This window comes from Nicotiana tomentosiformis, chromosome 9 (assembly GCF_000390325.3).
Source record: "Nicotiana tomentosiformis chromosome 9, ASM39032v3, whole genome shotgun sequence".
Lineage (NCBI taxonomy): Eukaryota > Viridiplantae > Streptophyta > Magnoliopsida > Solanales > Solanaceae > Nicotiana > Nicotiana tomentosiformis.
This window is the reverse complement of record NC_090820.1, coordinates 25,964,726-25,985,920: the sequence shown is the minus strand read 5'-3', so window position 1 is coordinate 25,985,920 and position 21,195 is coordinate 25,964,726. Positions and strand designations below refer to the sequence as shown.

Here is a 21,195-nt window from a genome sequence, read left to right as displayed (position 1 = left end):
CCTTCTGGGCCTTCACCAACCATACTCTTGCATATCAATCAGGCCCAATACCCAGGCTCGCAACCTTGTTTGACCAATGCTCAGATCTAATAACACAGAGGCCCAATAAGCCAGGACCCAAACATGAAAACAATTGTCTTGATTACCCATTAATAAATAACAGGAACATGGGGTCATAAAATATGTCATTCAAATGGCTCAGAGCCCAGGCAAAGACACATGGATTTCTATTATTACAATCATCGGCAGAAAGATTTTCTAAGTATCACTTTAGGGGTGACACCTAACATGTGAGAGGACGCACATGTACAAAGACCTTATAATGAGTATATAAGTGAGGCTTTCAAACTAACAAATAAGTTCAAAGCATAGACTTCTTAAGATGCACCAGATTAGTTATGGGTAACATGAATTCACAAAGCAAGAAACTCAGCATAAGAGTTAAGGACATGGATTAGTTCTAAGAAGATTAACAAATGATAATGAAATGCTCGATAGACTCCTCTTTGGTGTATATACCACAACAGTCTTCTTAAGAAGAACATAAGGATTCAAGGCAGGGCATAACTAAGAGTTACAGACCAATTCAGGGTAAGTAGAAATGCTACTAAGGAAACCTATTACAGAAGCTTAGGGTCAATAGTATCACAAACTCAATACCACAATTAGTTAGTGAACAAGTACTTAATACAAATTGATATCAAAGATTCCCTAGGCATTAAACTTGAGCAATCCTAGAATTAGCAGGCATGAGTCTGCAGAACAGGATGGTTGTAAAGCAAACAACTCTAATGAGGATTGGGGTTCACAGATGGTAGAGTAGCATGCGTGTTTGAAGAGTTCAGAGTTCATACAGACATGACCAAGTAGCAAGTTATGCCTGAATGGCTTAGCATAGAGAAATACAGTCGAGCAAATTATAGGCATGAATAAGTATCCCAGGAGTTTTAATACAATAACTCAGAGCGGTGCATGAACATGAGCAAGCAACATACATAGGAAAATCATGTGTGCATAAACATAGTAGACTAAGTCAGTTCAAGATGGTCAAAATATACATAGTGGGAAGACATCCGAGTACAGGATTTAGGCAGGTTTAGATGCTAGAGAATACAGGGCTATAAACTAACTTCAAGGTAGATAGGATTGCAACCAAAGGTAATAACATGTTGTAATCATATAGGTTCAGAAAATTCGAACAAGCATGGTATTCAGGTCATGACCACAACTAAGCATAGAATTGCAATAGTCAAAGTACTCACCAGTTGCAAATTAAACGAACAAGGAAATTAAGCTTCGACAGCAAATCAACTAGCAATAAACAACAAGACTCCTAGAATCTCAGTGCGTTAGAGTTCCCAAGGGTCTCGAATGAACCCCGGGCAGTGCTCACACTGAGAAGGAGCAACAATTGAATTCTGGTTGCCTTGGCTTTCAGCTGGCCAAGGTTTCAAATTTCAGAATAGTAGAATGAAGGAGGGTGAGAGAATAACAGTGATTCTGGTCCATTTAGGGAAATTAGGTGAGGGGTTTATATAGTGTTGAAATTGAATGAACAAACAAGGAGAACAATCGATTAAACATAAATAAGGAAAGAAAATATCGCATGCAATCAGTAACAGAGCCGACAAAGGAAGAAATTAAATTTTAAACCCTAGTTAGGGTTCAACGATTGAAAATCGACCCGTGGATGTGGGGAATCAATCCATTTTCCGTGTATATGGACGAGATATCGTCCAAATCTTGAAGATCAAAGCTTAACAGGTCCGATCTGGAATGGTGATACTTGCCAAAATTAGAGCGAGTACTAAGTAACATCAAGAGCGTGTGAGTAGTTGCAGGGTAGTGTAAATAAGGTAAGCAGATCGTAGGACTCCATAGTATAACCGGATTCGGAGAGATTTTTAGGGGGTAAGACACCTAGGGTTCGTAGAAGATGAGAGCGTGTGAGGGCGACTGGGAAAAGAAAATGGTCTCTAGGGGTTGGAGTAGGGATATAAGGAGAGTGAGGGTTTTATTTCGGGTCATTGATCATTTAAGATCCACGGCCAAGATTAAGAAGAAAGGTGGGGCGAGTTGAATAAACGGGTCCCGACCGGATTGGAATAAAGAGGTCATTTGGTTTGGGCCAGGGCAGATTGGGCTAAGGTTTGGGGTGTTTGGGCCATTAATTTGGTCCGGAAATTGACTTGGGATTCGGCTGGATTTTAAATACAAGGAATTACGAAAAAAATAATTATTAAAAATAACTAATAAGTAGTAAAATATTATTTACGTAGTAAAATGCTTGAAAATAACAACTCAACATTATAAAAATATAATAAATGCTATTATAGTATAAAATAATATAATAAATATAATTATGTATAGAATATAGGCTATTATTGCAAAATTATGTAAAATCACTTTAAAATACAAATATAATTATATATAAACAAGTAAAATATTATGAAATATACATATGTGGATGCAAATAATAATTTTGGATGATTAAGTCATCACAAAATAATTTTAAAGGGTAATTAATAAATATTTGAACAATTTAAATGCAAGAAAATCAATTTCAATGCCTTAAAAATTATGAAACATTACAGAGAATACTTATATAACCCTTGTAAATTAAGTAATGATGCAAAATGATATTTTGAAAGTATATATATTATTTATAAAATATGAGGGCAAAATTGGGTATCAACACCATCTGGGAATCGAATTGGGGTCTATACTATAGCAAGATACTATTCTACCACTAGACCGTTGGTGCATTTTAGTTTAAGACTTTCTTTTATTTTATTTATACTCTTTAATTGTATTTTCGCACAAAAATAATCGGCCGATTTCGATCGATTTTATTAAAAAAATAAAATTACCGACTGAAATAGGTTGGTTTTTAAAAATGACCCACCGAAATAACCGACCGATTTCGGTCGATTTTTTGAATATTGATTTTAATTTATTTTAAATGAAAAACCTATCAAAGTTGGTTGGTTTCTTGTAAAATAAATTTCGAGAATGTAAAAATAGTTTCCCGCATTTTTACGCCGAAAAAACCGACAAAAGTTGGTCGGTAATGAAAAATTAAAAAATAAAATATTTTGATAAACCGACCGAAATCGATCAATTTTTCGGCCGATTTTTTGACCGACTGAAATATATTGATCGATCGCGGTCAATTTTGACCGAATTTCTAGTAGTGTTTCACTCATTATAAGTATCTTCCGCCCATGTTTTATGGAGAATGGTTTTTTTGTTAGAAGGAGCGGTTTACTGCGACAAGGAGAAAAAGGAATTCTACATAAACAAGATAATTCTTGTTTAACTGACACATATAATGACAAAGAATTGTGTCTTTTCTTTTATTCTACTTTTATTTTTATCTTATTTTCATTTTCAGGGACGTTGACCCTCATAATTGATCGGATTATTTCCTTTATGTCCTGCTTAGATATGGTGGGTCAACTATTATTTCTATGATGTAACTTTCATACAAAATGTCCGTTCGGGGACATCCGATAAAACTTTCATACAAAATGATTTGATGGTATAACAAATCGTGACCTTGTGTTTTAATTATAAAAAATATACTTTAAAATTTATATGCATCTGTTAGGAATATGTATCATACAGATTAATGCAGCTTAGAATAGATTGCATTAGATAGACTTCCGATCCCCTTCTATTATCTAACTCATGATTGTATTTAATTTCAATTAACATCTTAACAAATTAATTTTCTTCTTCATTATATTTAGGCCCTATATAAGAACTTAAACTCCAAAGTTTTGACTAATAGAGTCACCAAAAGAAATATACCAACTACAATAAGGAAAATATGCCTTTTTCACTCAAACTGCAAATGCCCATTTTAGTTTACCTCTTCTTCCTATCATCATTTTCCTATTATGCAAAAGCAAACTTCTTCAATATAGATGTCATTAGTGAGTTGATCGATCCATTATATATCGATTGTATAATGAACGATAATATTATCGAAGAAAAAGTTGGCCTTAAAGAATCAAATGTTCATAGATATCCTGTTGAAATCGCCACAGGCAGATTAGAACCAACTCTTTTATGTAACATGACTGCTGGTCCTAGGTATGGAACCTTTCTTCTTTCTAAATTTTACAGAGATGTACCTAGGTGTGATATTAGGCATAAAAGGTGCACTTGGAATATAATGCAAGATGGTTTATATCTCTATTTCAACTTCGAGCATAATCTAATTTTCAACTGGTCAATGTCACCTATATCATTCAATGTAGATGTCATTAGTGAGTTAATTGATCCACGATACATCGACTGTAAAATGAACTATGTAAGTGTTCCTACGGTCGGCCTTAAACAATCAAATCTTCATAGGTATATAGTTCCAATTAATAATACTAGAGAATTGGTACCTAATCTTTTATGTAACATGACTGCTGGTCCAAGGAGTGGAACTTTTCTTCTATTTGACTTGAATAGAGATGGAATAAGGTGTGAGGAATTGAGGTGCACTTGGTGTCGCACCCCTTTTTCTACCCGCAAAATAATAATGTGTGGATTAAAGGATTTTTCCAATTAAAGTGATAAAATTGAAGAGGGATTATTTTATTTACAGAGTCGCCACTTGGAATTGATTTTGTTGGTGTTCCAAGTCACCTTTTATTTGAATCCCTAATCAAAGGAAGATTTGACTCTATTATTATTGGTTTGCGAAAATAAAGTCCGGGTAAGGAATTCTGTTAACCGGGGAGAAGGTGTAAGGCATTCCCCGAATCCCGTGGTTCTAGCACGGTCCATTTTATTGACTAAAATTTGGCTTGAATTATTTTTGGATAAAGTGTGTATTATTTGCCTTAAGTTACTATCGTCTAGTGCTGCTTGATAATTAATAATTTTGGCCTAGGAGCGTGCAAGCACACAAAGTCCTTATTTGATTATATGTATTAAAATAAAGAACGTGTCGGTACACATCGTTTAAATACAATTAATATTGAAAAGTCAAGGAGCGGGAATGCACACATGACTACTTTATTAAAAAAAAATATTGATCAAGGACCATGTATGAACACATGGTCTACATCTCAAACGTGCCTAAAATTGCCTATCGCTTAAATTAATTAAAAAACGCTTCTTTTTTATTTACTGGAGGCGAGAAACTCCCGTTCCCTTCTCCTTTCTTACTCTTCCGAGGATGGTTCAGGGGGAGCCGGTTCCGCCTCCGGCTGAGGAGGGAAATTTCATTTACTTGTTCGACTGAAAAAAAAAATATTATTATTAAAAATAATTTTCACTAATGCAAGACATTAAACTCGGGTAAGCTTATGTTAAACTTTCATGGTATTGGGCCACTTATTTTATTTAACAAAAGATAATTTATTGATTTTAAAGAAAATACTCATCTTACTTTCTATTGTCATTGGGCCTACAAATTTTAGCTTATTTGGCCCATGTTGGTTAAGAGCCTCGACGACCAAGACAACACAAAATAACAAGTATTCTTCTAAGCCCAAATTGCTTCTTACATTGATGTCCAAACTAAAAATTATTTTTTCATAAAAGAAACTTACATGCTAATTATTATCTTTTATCTTCTTAACCAACTATTTCTTAAGGACTAACATAATATTTCTACTCATCTACACCAATCATGGCACTAATCAAACTACACTCATTAACAACATAAAAATCACGACTAAATATAAAAATTATCAAAAACGGTAATACTTCAATGCTAAAGAGAAGAACTATATTAAGTATAACATTATGTTGACTATAATTCAAAGCATCAAAACATTTGAAGCTAGAAGTCTTTCTTAGATAATTATACATGAACCATGAAAGTAACTCACGGAAAAGAGCCCAAACTAAACAAACATGATTAAAAGTGGGGTCTTTATCTTTTTCTTAAACTAAGTAATCTTAATAGAATGCAATTTCAATCACATATATAAAGAAGAAAACGATAATTTAACTAATTTTTAACAGATTTACATGATGATAACACTAATATAACATTCATCTTGAAACAAAATCATATCTAATATGTTCCATCAATCAAACCGGGATCAAATCCTTCTTATTATCATCAAGAATCTGCAATATAAGAATTTGAAAGTTACCTGGTTTGTAGAATAATAAAATACAGCAGTACAGCAACAAAAAACTTAGCAGCAAATACAGTAGAAACAGCAGCAACTCAAGTGTTAAGACAACCCAGAAAACTCAACAAAGATGCTTGAAACTGGTAGCTATCAACTTCACAAATTGCCTAAGGGATCTTTCTATTTTTCTCAAGGTTTTTGCACTCAAATAATCTTCATAAAACTCTGAAATTTCAGCTTGTTATATGTATTAAGTTGCTGATTTTTCTCAAAGATATATGTATTTAAGCAACTCTCCAAAATGTGTCTCAGTATAAGATAGAGTGTGTAATAGAGTGTCTGTTCCTTTTTAGTGAGTAAGGACCCTTTAAATAGGTAAATAAATCAGATTTTTTGGACAGATTTTAGTTCACCAAAAGTCTATCCAAAAGACTGACTTTGTGTGCTAAACATTGTTCAAAAGCTGTCAAAAAGTATTGTACTTGTCACCACACAATGACTTTTGAGTTTTGCACTCCAAAGTCTTTGCACAGTAAAAAACAACCAAACTTGTACTATTCCTTCTTTAATTTCAGCTTTTATCAACACAAAAATTCAAATACTCAAATCCAATAAAAAGAAATTCACTAAGCACTTGAAACTTCTATCATAAACTATCATGACTAAGCAAATAGCTATTTTAAAACTAATGAATAACTAATTATCAGTGATTAATAACTATGAACGACTAAGCTAACATAGATTAAACACAACTAATAATAAAAATATAAATAATAATAATAAAAATAAATTTAAAAAAAAATCAGAAATTATGCTAGACATAAACTAAATACAATACAATTAGAAAAAATAGACAAAGAAAATGAGAATAGGGATATACCAAACGAGGGTGTTCGGGGTGGTCGCCGGAATTTGGCCGGATATTTAGTTTGCCGGATTTTCGGGATGAAATTGACATCAATAGGTAGGTCTTGATGAGCTCTATCCGTTGATATAGGTATTGTGGGGTGGTAGTGGCCGGAACTTCAATAATTTGGGAAAAAAAGTGGCGGCTAAAGTTTCCTAGATCTAAATTTTAAGGCGTTTGAGAGGGTTTTGAAGGATTTGGTTTGGAGATATGAAAAGAGGAGGTTGTAGAGATTACATGGTGTGAATTTGGGGGTGTTTGGAGGTTGGACGCCGCCGGTGGGTGATTTCCGGCGACGGCGGCGACGGCGGAGAGAAGAGAGAGAAGAGAGAAAGAGTTATGGAGGAAATGAGGGAATTTTTTAGATTTTTGAGGCTTTAAATACCTCTTGAGAGATCAAATATGGACCATTAGATCAAGGGGTGATCAATGGGTGAGATTTGATCTTGGGTCAATTAATGAAACGACGTAGTTTTGAGGCAAAACTACGTCGTTTCGGACCCTTTCAAGGGCAGCCCCTTATCTTGCACTTTTGGCCACTTTCTCTTTCAAATTTGGCCCAATTTCTTTCTTAATCCTACTTATTAAACTAAATTTACACAAACAAATAAATTAATTAAGTAACTTATTCAAATGATCAATTAACTATATTAATTCACCAATTGAATAGTTAGTTAATTCCTAAAATGCACAAATAAAGAAAGAACTATTTTTTGGTATTTTTATGATAGGAAATATGCAATCAAAGACACAAAAATTGGGAAATATAATTAAAGTAACAAAACACTAATGACTTTAGGAGGTGTTAAAACAGTACAAAAATTAGGTATTCACAGCTGCCTATCTTTGCTCGAGAACATGAAGAGTTTTCGTGCAAAGAAAAGTGAATGCCATGGCTAATATTTGCTCACATATCACTCCAATGAAAGCATTTTTTTTTTAAAAAAATGGTGACCGAACCCTGCTTCCGAGGTAGCCTACATATCCTTGTTAAGAAAAATCAGGTTAGTGTATTTCTGGGAAAATTTGGTAGCTGGGACTACCAGACACTTAGATTTAAGACTGTTGTTACGGTTATTGTTGCTGTTACTGTTACTTGCTGCTTGCATCAAAAGGAAAAGAGAAAGAACTACATATGTCTGGAAACTCAGAGTTACAAAATTCCTAATCTATGTGTCTTGTGGAGTCAAATCTTGATTCTTGACCTTCTTGCTTGTGTTGACCTTAGATTGGATCTTGATGCTCTTTGAAGAAAAAGATCAGGGCTCATTCTCGATTGCTTGCTTTTCGGATCAGAATTCGAGAAAATGAAACTCGAGAAGCTTGGCTGTTAACACATTATCCAATCTAACTCCAACTATCTTGTGACCGAAAAACTTCTTTATTCTGATGAGAAAGCTGAAACTGCAAGCTTTAATCATCACTTGTGCTATGCGGCGGGGCCTGCAAAGCCATCAAAGACGAACAAAACAAACAAAATTTTTCTGCCCCAGTTTGGCACTGGAAAAATTTTGTGAGTTAGAGAAAGCTATAAAGTATCAAATTTGTTGAAATGAAGACAACAGGAGTAGTATAAACTATGTGAGGATATGCAACCACGAGGGGAAGTAACTTATGTTACCAAAGGAAATGGAATTAGAGGATGGTACCCTGTATTACCGAAAGGAAATGTAACCAGGGGTTAGTACCCTGTATTACCGAAAGGAAATATGTCCAGGGGTTGGTACCCTATATTACCGAAATGAGTGTAACCAGGGGTTGGTACCTTGTATTACCGAAAAGAATGTATCCAGGGGTTGGTACCCTGTATTACTGAAAGGAATGTAACCAGGGGTTGGCACCCTGTATTACTGGGAAGGAATATAACCAGGGATTGGTACCCTATATTACTGAAAGAAGTGTAACCAGGGGTTGGCACCCTGTATTACTGAGAAGGAAGGTAACCAGGGGTTGGTACCCTGTATTACCGAAAGGAGTGTAGCCAGAGGTTGGTACCCTGTATTACAAAAAGGAGTGTAACCAGGGGCTGGCACTCTGTATTACTGAAAGGATGTTGAATCCCCTGGGCGAAAAGGTTCTACCTAGGTTAAACTACGAAAAGCAAACCTGGGCGAAGAGTACTTCTACTCGAAAATATGAGTTGGAACCCCCTAGGCAAAATGATTCTACCTGGGTTAAGCTACGTATAACAGCCTGAGCAAAGAGTACTTTTACCTGAAACTATGAGCTGAATCCCCCTAGGCGAAAAGGTTCTACCTGGGTTAAGCTACGAAAAATAGCCTGAGCGAAGAGTACTTCTACCCGGAAACTATGAGTTGGATCTCCCTAGGCGAAAATGTTCTACCTGGGTTAAGCTATGAAAAACAAGCATGGGCGAAGAGTACTTCTATCCGAAAATATGAGCTGGATCCCCCTAGGTGAAAAAGGTTCTACCTGGGTTAAGCTATTGTAAAACATCTGAGCGAAGAGTACTTCTACCCGGAACTATGAGCTGGATCCCCCTAGGTGAAAAGGTTCTACCTGGGTTAAGCTACAAAAAACAGTCTGAGCGAAGAGTACTTCTACCCGGAACTATGTGCTGGATCCCCCTAGGTGAAAAAGTTCTACCTGGGTTAAGCGACGAAAAGCAAGCCTCGGCAAAGAGTACTTCTACCCGGAAATATAAGCTGGATCCCCTTAGGCTAAAAGGTTCTACCTAGGTTAAGCTACGAAAAGCAACCTGAGCGAATAGTACTTCTACCCGGAACTATGAGCTGGATCCCCCTAGGCGAAAAGGTTCTACCTGGGTTAAGCTATGAAAAGCAAGCTTAGGCGAAGAGTACTTCTACCCGGAAATATGAGCTGGATCCCCCTAAGTGAAAAGGTTCTACCTGGGTTAAGCTACATAAAACATCCTGAGCGAAAAGTACTTCTACCCGGAACTATGAGCTGGATCCCCCTAGGCGAAAAGGTTCTACCTGGGTTAAGCTACGTAAAACATCCTGAGTGAAGAGTACTTCTACCCGGACCTATGAGCTGGATCCCCCTAGGCGAAAAAGTTCTACTTGTTAAGCTACGTAAAACAACCTGAGCGAAGAGTACTTCTACTCGGAACTATGAGTTGGATCCCCCTAGGCGAAAATGTTCTACCTGGGTTAGGCTACGAAAAACAAGCTTGGGCGAAGAGTACTTCTACCCGGAACTATGATCTGGATCCCCCTAGGCGAAAAAACTCTACCTGGGTTAAGCTATAAAAAATGACCTGGGCGAAGAGTACTTCTACTCGGAAATATGAGCTGGATCCCCCTAAGCGAAAAGGTTCTACCTGGGTTATGCTACATAAAACATCCTGACCGAAAAGTACTTCTACCCGGAACTATAAGCTGGATCCCCATAGGCAAAAAGGTTCTACCTGGGTTAAGCTACGTAAAACAACCTGAGCGAAGAGTACTTCTACCCGGAACCATGAGCTGGATCCCCCTAGGCGAAAAAGTTCTACCTGGGTTAAGCTACGTAAAACACCCTAAGCGAAGAGTACTTCTACCCGGAACTATGAGCTGGATCCCCCTAGGCGAAAAGGTTCTACCTGGGTTAAGCTACGTAAAACAACCTGAGCGAAGAATACTTCTACCCGGAACCATGAGCTGGATCCCCCTAGGCAAAAAGGTTCTACCTGGGTTAAGCTACGAAAAAACAACCTTGGCGAAAAGTACTTCTACCCGGAACTGTGAGTTGGATCCCCCTAGGCGAAAAGGTTCTACCTGGATTAAGCTACGTAAAACAACCTGAGCGAAGAGTACTTCTACCCGGAACTATGAGCTGGATCCCCCTAGGTGAAAAGGTTCTACCCGGGTTAAGCTACGAAAATCAACCTGAGCGAAGAGTACTTCTACCCGGAACCATGAGCTGGATCTCCTAGGCGAAAAGGTTCTACCTGGGTTAAGCTACGAAAAAATAACCTGGGCGAAGAGTACTTCTACCCGGAACTGTGAACTGGATCCCCCTAGGCGAAAATATTCTACCTGGGTTAAATTACGAAAAACAAGCCTGAGCGAAGAGTACTTCTACCCGAAACTATGAGCTGGATCCCTCTAGGCAAAAAGGCTCTACCTGGGTTAAGCTACGAAAAATAACCTGGGCGAAGAGTACTTCTACCCGGAACTGTGAGATGGATCCCCCAAGGCGAAAAGGTTCTACCTGGGTTAAGCTACTAAAATGATCTGTATGAACAATAGTGATGCATGCTGAAAATAAAAGAAAATGGAGATTTTGCGAAAACTTACCTTTGGTGACATTCGTCCTTTAGGAATCGACATTATGCAGTGCTTTGTTCCTGCTGCAAACAAAGAAAAAATGTGAGTTTTAAAAAGTGGTGGTCGATTTGTGGCCTTGATGTCTTTGGCAGCTTGGCTTTGTGCCCATCTTTTTTATGATGACTTCCTGAATACCACGGTTGGCCGCGTGGGACTTAACCTTCTCAACTTTATTTTTACTTTGTGGCATTTCACTTTCGACTTCTTTCCTCAACACTTTCAATTTCAGAGCATTGGGGAACCTTTGGCTTTTCAAATTTTGCCTAAACGGTTAGCCACTTGAGACTTAACCTTTTCAACTTCATTTTGCCCTTGTAGGCACTTTCAATTTGATTTCATCCTTACAAGAGTTTTTGATTTCGAAGCATCGGCCGCCATGGCCAGTCGGGGTCAACTTGATGCCCATGCCGAGTCTGGGTGCCTTTTTTGCATATTAGCTTGTATCAAACCGGAGTCCTGTAAATCAGTCTTGTTATCCCTTCTTTGACTTAGTTTCAAAACAGTGTTAGACTAAAAGGGATTCAAGGAAAAACAAATAGTAGAATGTAGAATGAATTTAGACAAGAGGTATCCCTTTCGGGGAAAGGAAAGAAGGACTTATCTGGAGTACATGCAGATTTCAATGAACATGACATACTTTTTGGACTGGATGCATGATCTGTGTAAACTGTCTGACTCTCAGAAATTTATCAAAACTTTTGCCTCGAAACCGAGAAACAATGCCCAAGACTGTCAATACCAATGGCTGTGAAGATCCTCTTTTCGATCAGTAGTGCCCTTTGCGGGTTTTCACCAGCTAATCTCTCTCATTTCTCTTCTAACCATCGCCTTATAGTGCCCTTTGCGGGTTTTCACTAACAAGACTCTCTTATTTTCATTTTCTCTGCTCTGCAACGCCCTACGATGGCCGTGAGGATTTTCACCAATAAGACTCTTTTATTTTATTTCTCTCATTTGGTTGTATTAGATCCAAGTAACTGTATTCTCCAATTCTTGAACATTCTCGTTGATTGATCGGAAGAACTTGAAAAGGATTTGGATAAAAAAGATTTGGATTGAATTACAACTTTGGAACCTTTAAAGCGAAACCATCTTCGACCATCTGTAACAACTGCCCTAGTTTCATTTTCTTTTCTTTTTTTCTTTTTTCTTTTTTTTTTTGGAAATGTTGATTTTTATTTTGGTGTGACTGAACCCCAGAGAGAGGCTGCCTACATAACTTTTCGGAATCAAGTCGAACGTAGTTCAATTCACTTTATTTTGATTTTCTTTTGTTGTTGTTTTTTTTTTCATTTTCTTTTCTCTTTTTTTTTCATAAAAACTTCTAGGATCCAAAGAGGGTAATCAAAGAAAAGTAACCAGCTCAAGAGGGTTTTCAAAGGGTTGATAGAGTTTGGGTAGCGAGAATGAAAGCCTTCGACATCCCAATCAGAGAACATTAAAGATGCGTAAAAAGGGTCAAACATAATACCTTTTGGCAGTGTCTGTATAGACAGTTGTCTTGGAGACATTTCCTTCAATATCTCCCAAATACAATGCTCCCTTTTGGCAGTAATCTTGTTACAATGTATGAACCATTCCAATCTGGAGCCAATTTTTCTTTGACTTCTTCATGATGCTAGAGGATACGTCTTAGGACGAGTTGCCCCACTTCGAACTTTCCGGGCCGCACTTTCTTGTTGTAGGCACGGGTCATTCTTTGTTGGTACAACTGCCTATGGTAAACTGCGGCCATACGTTTTTCATCAATCATAGTCAATTGTTCCAAGCCGGTTCTTGACCCAATCTTTATCCTTAATCTCGGTTTCAATAATGATCCGAAGAGAGGGAATTTCAACTTCTTCCGATTTCATTTGGACTTGGCTTAGGCCTAGTGTTCCAATTCTTTGTTTATTTTCTCACAAGCTTTATCTTTAACACATTCTGCTTCTTGATTCATTATTTCGAGGTCTGACGGCGTTTTAAGATCTGGGCATGAAGTCCGCAAGCATGTCATGTTATTAAAATCTGCATTAACAGAACTTCAAAAAGAGAATAAGAAAGGTGACAAGATTAAGAAAAGAGAACATTCCTAGACAATGAAATATTAATTTCATTTAATTGATTTTTTTTTTTTTACTTTGAATTTTTTTTATTTTGAATTTAAAAGATAGGAGGGTTTTCATCGGAAAGTAAGACAATAATGTAAAATATCCGGATTACACCCTGAAATAATCTGGATGCAGAAAGGATAACAAGACTGGCTACCGAGTCTCCCGTCTGATGGGGGACTTTCAGGTTTGGCGACCATTTTTTGCTTTTCTTCTGTCTCGACAATGGATGCAATGGCTTTCAATGCCGGATCAAATTCCTCATCTTCACAGATCATTCCAACTACTGGCTCATTGGTGTGAACATGCAAAGGATTGTTCATCATATTAAAGGCATCTTCATCCCTAAGCATTATTGCCTTGACCTCGATGAGGTCTTCCACTGCTCTCTTATGATTCCAACAGTCTTCCGTATCATGTCACACTGCTCTAGAGTGATATTCACATCTAGCATTAGCCCGGTACGAGGGGGACTCTGGGCTTGGCCGGTTCGAGGCCACTGGCTGCAACAGACCTAGCCTGACTAGCTTTTGGAACAAGCTCGAGTATGATTCACCAATAGGGGTGAACTGATTCTTTCTGAAAGGCTCTCTTGGGCAAGGATTATATTGGGGATCATTTGGTTGGGGGATTATATGGAACTTGGTAAGAACGGGCATTTCTGGAAAGTGGATCTCAGTTTTGTGTATAATGCAGTGGCCGTATGTAAGGTTGCGCGTTCATCACTGCATAGGGAGGCGGTGCAACGACCTGTGATGTGGCTTTAAAGGCAGTATAACTCAAGATTTGACCCGTTTTTTTAACCATTTTCGATCATCTCCCCAATTTTGATAGCCTCGGCGAACGGATTACCCATAGCGGACATCGTGTTCTGGAAGTAGTCCGCCTCTTGGGCCTATTGGAAGACCGTAACCATTAATGCTTCGTCCATATGAGTCTTTACGATGGCGGCTTGTTCGCGCCATTTGACAGCATATTCACAAAAACTTTTCGCCGTTTTCTTTGTCAAACTAGACACATAGTTCTCTTTTTTGGATTTTTACTCTTGTTTTCTTTTTTTCTTTTCTTTTCTTTTTTTCATTTTTTTTTTTTTTTGCCTTTTGTTTTCTTTGTTATTTTTGTCACTCTATTTTTTCTTCCTTTCTTCTCTCTTTTTTTTTCAGTTTATTTGATGCAATGATCGAATCTGATGGGGATTGCCTACGTATCATGACGCCGCATGAATCAGATCTTGCGTAGTTCAGGAAGATTGGGAATAGATTGGCCCATTTTTCATTTTTTTTCTTTTTTTTATTTATAAATATTTTTAAATATATATTTTGAGTTTGTTTTTTCTTTTATTTTGAAATTTATTTCTTTTTTTAAAAAAAAGAATTCTAAAGAAGGAAGAAAATATTTTGGATTTTGATTTGAAGATTCTTTTTGTTCTTTTTTTTTTTTTGAATGAAAGGCTTCGGAAAAGAAGGAAAATATTTTTGGATTTTTTTTTTGGATTTTCTAAGGAAAGAATTCTAGAGAGGGAATCAAGTAAAGGGAAACTATTTTTGAATTTTTCTTTTTTTAAAAAAAAACTTGGGGCCGGAACCGATGAGGTTTGCCTACGTATCTCACATCCGGTGAGAATTAGACCCGCGTAGTTCGGTCAAAACTGACTATTTTTATTTTTTTTATTTTTATGAAAATTAATCTTTAAAAACCATATGCACTAGACCACATCATTTTTTCTCTGTTCATTCAACTGATTTATGCTGAAGTCGGTCGACATGCAAGCCTCCCAAATAATGCAACAAGTAGCACATAACATGACATAATGGTCTCAACAAGGTACATGTCCTAAAACAGAACTCGGCCTCTGCGTCGAGCGATGCTAAGTCAAATGCACATGATGCAAATAAAGTGTAGCTTACTAGGGATATTCATTGCTTGTGGCTTGTTCTTCTAAGTTTGTAAATTCTAAAGGAGATGGTATCTAGAGCTGGCTTACCCAGGCGGACAACCCGAGCCGAGGAGCGTCAAGCGTCACCAGTAGTAGAACAGCACTGGCTAGCTAACGGCTCTCCCGCCTAAAGACGTGTGACTAAATCCTTCACCAGAAGCTGGTAGACTAACTGGCTTTATCTCAAGACAGAAATTTTGTGATGCTCGTAGGCAAACACAACATAACTAATTATCAGAAGACTTAGAGGGATGCAAGAGAAGATACAATTTATATGTACAGTTCAACAATATCAAAACGGTAAAAACTCGACAAGTAACACATTAGGCCCAAATAAATCACAATATATACAAAAATTAATAAAGCCAATCTTTACTTGGATCTGTTTTTATGCTATTAGCTATTCTGTTAATTCTTCTCCAAACAGGAACAACCGATTTACAAATCTCATTAACCACAGAATTTAGTGAGCGGCGCCAAATCTTTCTATGGATTGCTTCTTTCGCCTCTTTCGCCGTCAAAGTGCCTATGGTACCAGTTCATATTTGGTTACCCGAAGCTCATGTATAAAGTCAATGTACAAGCTCGAATTCTTGAAGTCCCCAGTAGAGTCGCCAGAGCTGTCACACCCCTTTTTCTACCCGCAAAATAATAATGTGTGGATTAAAGGATTTTTCCAATTAAAGTGACAAAATTTAGTAGGGATTATTTTATTTACAGAGTCGTCACTTGGAATTGATTTTGTTGGTGTTCCAAGTCACCTTTTATTTGAATCCCTAATCAAAGGAAGATTTGACTTTATTATTATTGGTCTGCGAAAATAAAGTTCGGGCAAGGAATTCTGTTAACTGGGGAGAAGGTGTAAGGATTCCCCAAATCCCGTGGTTCTAGCACGGTCGCTTTTATTGACTAAATTTTGGCTTGAATTATTTTTGAATAAAGTGTGTATTATTTGCCTTAAGTTACTATTGTCTAGTATTGCTTAATAATTAATAATTTTGGCCTAGGAGCGTGCAAGCACACAAAGTCCTTATTTGATTATATGTATTAAAATAAAAAACGTGTCGGTACACATGATTTAAATACAATTAATATTGAAAAGTCAAGGAGCGAGAATGCACACATGACTACTTTATTTAAAAAAATATCGATCAAGGACCGTGTATGAACACATGGTCTACATCTCAAACGTGCCTAAAATTGCCTATCGCTTAAATTAATTAAAAAGCGCTTCTTTTTTATTTATTACTTGTTCGACTGAAAAAAAAAATATTATTATTAAAAATAATTTTCACTAATGAAAGACATTAAACCCGGGTAAGCTTATGTTAAACTTTCATGGTATTGGGCCACTTATTTTATTTAACAAAAGATAATATATTGGTTTTAAAAAAAATGTCCATCTTACTTTCTATTGTCATTGGGCCTATAAATTTTAGCTTATTTGGCCCATGTTGCTTAAGAGCCTCGACGACCAAGACAACACAAAATAACAAGTATTCTTCTAAGCCCAAATTGCTTCTTACATTGATGTCCAAACTAAAAATTATTTTTTTCATAAAAGAAACTTACATGCTAATTATTATCTTTTATCTTCTTAACCAACTATTTCTTAAGGACTAACATAATATTTCTACTCATCTACACCAATCATGGCACTAATCAAACTACACTCATTAACAACATAAAAATCACGACTAAATATAAAACTACAAAAAACGGTAATACTTCAATGCTAAAGAGAAGAACTATATTAAGTATAACATTATGTTGACTATAATTCAAAGCATCAAAACATTTCAAGCTAAAAGTCTTTCTTAGATAATTATACATGAAATATGAAAGTAACTCACGGAAAAGAGCCCAAACTAAACAAACATGGTTAATAGTGGGGTCTTTATCTTTTTCTTAAAATAAGTAATCTTAACAGAATGCGATTTCAATCACATATATATAGAAGAAAACGACAATTTAACTAATTTTTAACAGATTTACATGATGATAACACTAATATAACATTCATCTTGAAACAAAATCATATCTAATATGTTCCATCAATCAAACCGGGATCAAATCCTTCTTATTATCATCAAGAATCTGCAATATAAGAATTTGAAAGTTACCTGATTTGTAGAATAATAAAATACAGTAGTGCAGCAACAAAAAACTAACAAATACAGTAGAAACAGCAGCAACTCAAGTGTTAAGACAACCCAGAAAACTCAACAAAGATGCTTGAAACTGGTAGCTATCAACTTCACAAATTGCCTAAGGGATCTTTCTATTTTTCTCAAGGTTTTTGCACTCAAATAATCCTCACAAAACTCTGAAATTTCAGCTTGTTATTTGTATTAAGCTGCTGATTTTTCTCAAAGATATATGTCTTTAAGCAACTCTCCAAGATGTGTCTCAATATAAGATAGAGTGTGCAATAGAGTGTCTGTTCCTTTTTAGTGAGTAAGGACCCTTTAAATAGGCAAATAAATAGGATTTTTTGGACAGATTTTGGTTCACCAAAAGTCTATCCAAAAGACTGACTTTGTGTGCTAAACACTGTTCAAAAACTGTCAAAAAATATTGGACTTGTCACCACACAATGACTTTTGAGTTTTGCACTCCAAAGTCTTTGCACAGTAAAAACAACCAAACTTGTACTATTCCTTCTTTAATTTCAGCTTTTATCAACACAAAAATTCAAATACTCAAATCCAATAAAAAGAAATTCACTAAGCACTTGAATCTTCTATCATAAACTATCATGACTAAGCAAATAACTATTTCAAAACTAATGAATAACTAATTATCAGTGATTAATAACTATGAACGACTAAGCTAATATAGATTAAACACAACTAATAATAAAAATATAAATAATAATAATAAAAATAAAAATAAAAAAAATAAAAATTATGCTAGACATAAACTAAATACAATACAATTAGAAAAAATAGACAAAGGAAATGAGAATAGGGGTATACCAAACGAAAGTGTTCGGGGTGGTCGCCAGAATTTGGCCGGATTTTTAGTTTGCCGGATTTTCGGGATGGAATTGACATCAATAGGTAGGTCTTGATGAGCTCTATCCGTTGATGTAGGTATTGTGGGGTGGTAGTGGTCGGAACTTCAATATTTTGGGCAAAAAAGTGGCGGCTAAAGTTTTCTAGATCTAAAAATCAAGGCGTTTGAGGGGGTTTTGAAGGATTTGGTTTGGAGATATGGAAAGAGGAGGTTGTAGAGATTACATGGTGTGAATTTGGGGGTGTTTGGAGGTTGGCCGCCGCCGGTGGGTGATTTCCGGCGACGGCGACGGAGAGAAGAGAGAGAAGAGAGAGAAGAGAGAAAGAGTTATGGAGGAAATGAGGGAATTTTTCAGATTTTTGAGGTTTTAAATACCTCTTGAGAGATCAAATATGGACCATTAGATCAAGAGGTGATCAATGGGTGAGATTTGATCTTGGATCAATTAATGAAACGACGTAGTTTTGAGGCAAAACTACGTCGTTTCGGACCCTTTCAAGGGCAGCCCCCTTATCTTGCACTTTTGGTCACTTTCTCTTTCAAATTTGGCCCAATTTCTTTCTTAATCCTACTTATTAAACTAAATTTACACAAACAAATAAATTAATTAAGTAACTTATTCAAATGATCAATTAACTATATTAATTCACCAATTGAATAGTTAGTTAATTCCTAAAATGCACAAATAAAGAAAGAACTATTTTTTGGTATTTTTATGATAGGAAATATGCAATCAAAGACACAAAAATTGGGAAATATAATTAAAGCAACAAAACACTAATGACTTTAGGAGATGTTAAAACAGTACAAAAATTAGGTATTCACACTTGGAACATAATGCAAAATGGTTTATATCTCTTCTTCAGAAATTCAATCAATCGAGTTTATAATTGGTCTATGGAGAGACTTGTTTAATTCATAAAAGAGATGATATTTTGCTATCAAAGGATATGTTAAGTCAGTTGAATATTTTTTATGTGAAAGCCTAAATGATTTGGGGTTCCCTATACTCTTCATATTCTTCTGTTGTATTACAATTTTTCTTTTAATAATTTGCTTTTGTTATGAGTTTAAGTTTTATACACTAACATAATAAAAAGTATTCATACAATCAGATAATTTACAAAATAGTTACATGTAATCTCTATCATAACTCATAAGGGTTAATTGAAGTCTACTTACCACATGTGAATGCAATGTATGCACAAGCAGTTATGCAGCCTCATCACTTAATATATTTTGTTACACAAACCCAACAAACCAGGAAAGTGGAAGTCAACATTTTACGTTACATGAGACGTGTCACCCATATTGGTCAATCCTGAAAAATAAAATAAAATAGAACATAATAGGAGAAAAAAACAGTCAGTAAATGTCGTATTTGAATTACAGAGACAGAATACAATATACAATTGTTTTAATTCTTCACAAGAATCATCAACACAAGTTCTTCGGATAGGTTCACGGTAAACTACATAAAAACAATTGTGTCTTTTTTGAGGAAAAATTACACAGTATAGCATTAGCCGCTGTCAAAAATAATAGCTTTCAAAATCTATTGTATAATATACAAAAAATATATATATTTAATGTTTTTATTTACCCTCAAAATCGGATAACAAGTAAATTTGTAAGGGATTTTAAGGATATGCAGATTAATTTGATACAAAACGATAGATTGAATTAAAACGGACAAGTAAAGATACAGTAAATTCAAACCACGCAAGGAGAATGATTCCAACCTTAGTGAAGTATTCACCCTCGATCCGGGCTCACAGTAGAAAATTTTGATGAACGAGAGAAAAGCTTACAATAACAGTGAAAATAGTAGTATATTATTTTGAAATGCGTGTTACAATGTATCTAATGAATTATCAAACCCCTATTTATATAGTAGGGGAATCCTACTCTAAGTACAATTCCATAAAAGGTAAAAATATTCTGTTTAACTTATTACGGGTTCTTCATCGATACGTGCCGAGATCCACGCCGTGATATCCCGTCGGTCGCGGATATTACGGCCTTCTGTTGGCCGTGCTTGATTGCCCGACAATGTTCTCCGAAGTCTTTCAGGATTTTGATCGATCTCGAATCATAACCCCGATATTCTCGAGGGCAGGCATCGTGCTCCCGGATTCTGACTCGATGAGACCTTTGCTTCGATTCCGATCCTTCGCAGTCATATCTCGAGCTCATTTTATCCTATTGGAGGCCAGAGTGTATCATGAGCTCGGTTTTTACCCGTATACAGATAGTCCCCTCGTTTCTCGGAGAGCAGGCTGATGAGAAAATACATGAGAACCCCGATTCCTTTTTCAATACACCGTGACAGAAACGACAAAAATTCCAAAACGTCTCGTCAGTCATGTCATAATGGCCTTAAATGCACGTTAGTCGTCGGTTGGCTGTTCTTGGATGCGTCGTGAGGCCCCTATAAATACCTCCTCATTTGTTCATTTTTTTACTTTACGCTCAAACCTCTACCCTCGTGCCTTTAGAAATCCAGTACCCTCTTTTACACTCTAACATTTTTACCTCCGTTACTCAAGTACGTTGCAGAATTTTTACTCGTCTTCTACTCAAGCCAACACATCTGAGCTTTCAACTTTCACAATTTCTCTATCTTTTTCAAGTTTTTCCCATACAACAATGGTCAAAACCTCCAAATTTCTTCCTCAACAGGTCATTTTTACCTCCCAAACGACTTCCGGAACCAACGAAACCACTTCCGATGTGGTCGACCTCTGGAGATCCGCTGCTAACGTAGTTATCGATGAACCGTCTCTTGAACCTCCCTTGAAGATGTTCATTCCCGGGGGTTGTTCGATCGCTGACGACTTCAAGGTCGAGAAGCCCTCTTCAG

At 36.3% G+C, this 21,195-nt stretch overlaps 2 long non-coding RNA genes across 2 annotated transcripts; both read right to left on the bottom strand.

Moving 5' to 3' along the window:
- Nucleotides 1-5,880: 5,880 nt before the first annotated feature.
- LOC138899479 (uncharacterized) lies at nt 5,881-7,333 on the bottom strand. Its single transcript, XR_011411150.1, has 2 exons — nt 6,970-7,333; nt 5,881-6,081 (listed from the first exon to the last, which is right to left on the bottom strand). It is a non-coding gene; the product is annotated as an uncharacterized lncRNA (long non-coding RNA).
- A 9,709-nt stretch (nt 7,334-17,042) lies between these two features.
- On the bottom strand, nt 17,043-18,675 carry LOC117273971 (uncharacterized). The gene is made up of 2 exons (XR_004504017.2): nt 18,293-18,675; nt 17,043-17,411 (listed from the first exon to the last, which is right to left on the bottom strand). It is a non-coding gene; the product is annotated as an uncharacterized lncRNA (long non-coding RNA).
- Between the last annotated feature and the right edge of the window lie 2,520 nt (nt 18,676-21,195).